At 41.5% G+C, this 3,620-nt stretch overlaps 1 protein-coding gene across 1 annotated transcript in view; it reads right to left on the reverse strand.

Annotated features, from left to right (window-relative positions):
• Window positions 1-3,620, reverse strand: part of LOC136686236 (astrocytic phosphoprotein PEA-15) — a 61,047-nt gene that overhangs the window by 50,984 nt on the left and 6,443 nt on the right. The gene's annotated exons all lie outside the window — the stretch shown is intronic.

Consider the following 3,620-nt stretch of genomic DNA (forward strand, 5'->3'; position numbering starts at 1 on the left):
CCATAGGTCGGACCATTGCTGTGAGGATGGAGAGGCATTCATCAACAGCTCTGGTGAGGTCCAGTTCTGGAAGATTAGTATCAGAGGCACCACTTGAACCCATCCCCATCAAGCCCCACTATGTATGTGCACCCTGTGCCCCATGAAGCATCGTGTTTAGCTGGAGCAGTGGGACTGTGTTCTCTAGAGGGACGAAGCCACATCCAATACCTCTGGGATGAGATAGAGTGATGTTAGTGATCTCTGTTGTTGGATCTTGTTAGCGCCTGCAGTCAGAGGTGTCACATTTTCAGCATGTTGTTTCTGGTGGAGTTGGCTTCCCTCCTGAATCCATAATCCGCTGCATGTAATGTATATGTACCTTCAAGTGATAAGCACAAGATAAGACCACATGGAGGAAAACAAAATCCTGCAAACACAACAAAACCCACCCACATGCTCACCCACTCTCTCTCTCTCTCGCACACACACACCATCTAAGCCTGGACTAAGCACTGTTTGAAAATCACAGCAAGGAGACGGCCCGAAAAGTGCAGTGGAAAAGTAATGAGCCTTGGAAAGAAACTAAAAGGACTGAGTGTTGATCAATGCTGACATCACAACAAGAGCTTAAATATAGAGTGTGTCATTATTCCTAAATGAGGACTATCGTTAAATATTAATACAAGTGACCCTCAAAGTTTAATTGATTCATCTTCAGTTGCTATTGCTGTTTCTTCCATTATTGTCCGTCCAGATGTAAGTGGAGCTGGTAGAGCATGGGGATGGCACTTTGTAGCGCCACCTCCTGCTTTCCCCAGGAGATGATTGCAGGTGTACGTGTCAGTCAGCAAATACTCATTTGTACTCAACCTTAAATACACATGCAGTTGGAGATGAGCCACTCTGTCCATACTCTGCTGGAAGTTTACAGATGTAAATGAAGCAGAGCAGTACCAATGGCAATCTGAGGGTCAGTGCAGCCCATACATGCGCTTTAAGAAAGTTTCCATGCATAACATAGGGCCACAAGTTATTTAATTCTCAGCCAGATGTCTGCCATCCTTTAGATTTTGGCTTTGTTGTTGTGTGTTCTGGACATCATACGAGCATAGTCTGACCATGCAAAGAAGAAACTGGAACCTAGAAATAATAAATGTTAGTCAACTATATCATATGATCATTATATTTTATCATAAAGTCGGTTGTGATCATACAACAACATAACTGTAAATGCCATTAAGGCTCATTTCTTCAACAGGCTTCAGAAAGCTGAACGCAGCCTTCCCCCCGTCCTACCTCTTCAAATGCCATGGTCTGTTTGAGTCAACACACAGAATAAAGGAGCGGAGATCAGGTGTCTCACTTTATTAATAACCCCAGTCTCCAGTTTCACTCTGTAAAATAATATTGGACACGGCCTCAATCTCTTCGGTTGGTTCTCTAAAGGTGGAAATAAATATAAAAGGTGGACTAGTTTTTCTTTCTCTCTCTCTCTCTCTCTCTCTCTCTCTCTCTCTCTCAGTATATGTCTCTAGCAGCTGCTCTCAATTTCTGAAGGAAAAGACAAAGGTCAAGCTTTGCCAGGAGCAGAAGCACAGACTAATCTACGTGCGTTCCCGCCGGTGGCAAGACCATGTATTTTTTAGATCGTAGGTCAGATAAAGTACCATAAACAAGCCACCGGTCTTTCTCCAACTCCCAGAATTCATGGAATAGGTGCACATTGGATGCCAGAGAAAAACACAATGGGAGCATTGGACTAATGTTTGATAGTATATAGTGCCACCTTTCACATGCATTTCATCTGTCAGTCAGTCACTCAGTAAGGGACAGCAATGTCTGACTTCCTTATTTTTTATAGTGTTATTGCAGTTTGTAAAGCAATTAAAGATTGTCACTAACAGCCTGGAATATGTACGAACATGTCGCTCTTCCTGTGGCTTTGCTCAGATGTTTCCTGAGTTTTGACAGAGCTGAATCGTCTGATTCCAGAAGTAAAAATTCGAATCATTATCGCCATATGGATTTAGATTTTTACAGAGGGGTTTAATTCCCTTATTCTACAATTACGAATAGAGCTTAATGCAAATTCCACCAATAAGAGATGGCAATGTTACCATGGAGATTTAAAATGTGTGGCCTGGTGCCAGAAAGAAGCAGGAACTAGAAACCTTAACGATACAATAACAAAAACTGCACAAACAACTATGCACAACAAAAACAATAATAATAATAATAAATAATAATAATAATAATAATAATAATATACATTTATTAAATATAAAATTAACACAAAAACACAAGATAAATATGTGATTGAAAAAGTTGTCTAAAAAGTGTTAGAGAAATGTGGTGCATGCGATTGGTTGAGACCATTCCAAGTGATTTGTGGCATAAGTAGTTCATTCAGACATTAAAAAACGTAAGTACACAGTCTTTTTTTGTTTCATTTTGTTCATTTTTAAAAACACTTTTTGAATAATGTCATGATTTATCAGTGAGCTGATTGGTTCCGCTGAGTGCTTAAAACTTTCCTAAACATCTATATATTAAACAAATGTGATATTCATTAAGGAACTAGAGCAGCTGAAATAGTTCTAGTCCTCCCTCTTTTGATGGTGCCACTGGATGGTGGGTGGGTCAAATACTCCAGCTGGGTTTGGGTGGATTTTGGAGGCAGGATGTTTTCGTTTCTTGTTTTTTGATTTACCTCTGGATGCCGAAGAGTAAAAGCTGGTCTCTTGCATGTGTTCTGTGCTTGACAGCAGTAGCCAACTGTTGTGTTTGGATTATTTCAGCAACCAACGGGAGAGTTAAACTCATATTTGTTTGTACTATTTAGCTTATAGATCAGTGTCTTGGCATGCAGCTGGATTGGTTTGACAGTGCAGGGATTTCGGGAAGTGGTGGGGTTGTATTATGTTACAGACAGAGAACACAGAAGACAAATACCATTATATAACTTCACATACTGAGATCACTAAAATTGTTTCCTCAAGCTAAGAAACATTTAACAACCTTTTATTTTTAAGAGTGTATGTGTCACTTTTCGCTGCGAAGACACTCAGCCTGCGCCAAAGGGACCAGAGCCAAATGTGACACTGTTACTGTAGCACAATCAGAACAAGCAGCAGAGACCCAGGCTGATTTGCTTTCACTGTCCAAATGAGCATTTATATTTAGAGAGGGTCAAAATCCTCTCCAGAACTTAATATGGCAATGGAATCTTACCGCCTCCCTCTCGGGCTCAGCTGCAGCTCTGAGAGGGACGGTATCTGAATCCCTCTCAGTACCCTTCCGCTGCTTCCAACAGGTGCCGTCTGTACTGCACACCCCCCACCTTGGACACGGCCCACCCCTTTTCCAAGTAGTTGCCCAATCACGGATCAGTTGTTTTGATGCTTCCTCATTGTCTATGCAACTCTAACAGAGGGGTACCCGCCCCTGCAAGTGCACAGCACGTTGTTGTGTGTTAAAAGCTGGTGTGAAGGGTCAGTCCTGCTCTTTCCTGGGTGGTGAATACACGGACTGGACCTTGTTCCTAACTGTTTATGTAACCTGCCGTTAGGAACAAAGCAAAAAAATAAAAAACCTAGAAAAACAAGCAACTATTTCTGTACTTTTCCACCTGAGGGAAC

This window comes from Hoplias malabaricus, chromosome 2 (assembly GCF_029633855.1).
Source record: "Hoplias malabaricus isolate fHopMal1 chromosome 2, fHopMal1.hap1, whole genome shotgun sequence".
In the NCBI taxonomy this organism is placed as follows: domain Eukaryota; kingdom Metazoa; phylum Chordata; class Actinopteri; order Characiformes; family Erythrinidae; genus Hoplias; species Hoplias malabaricus.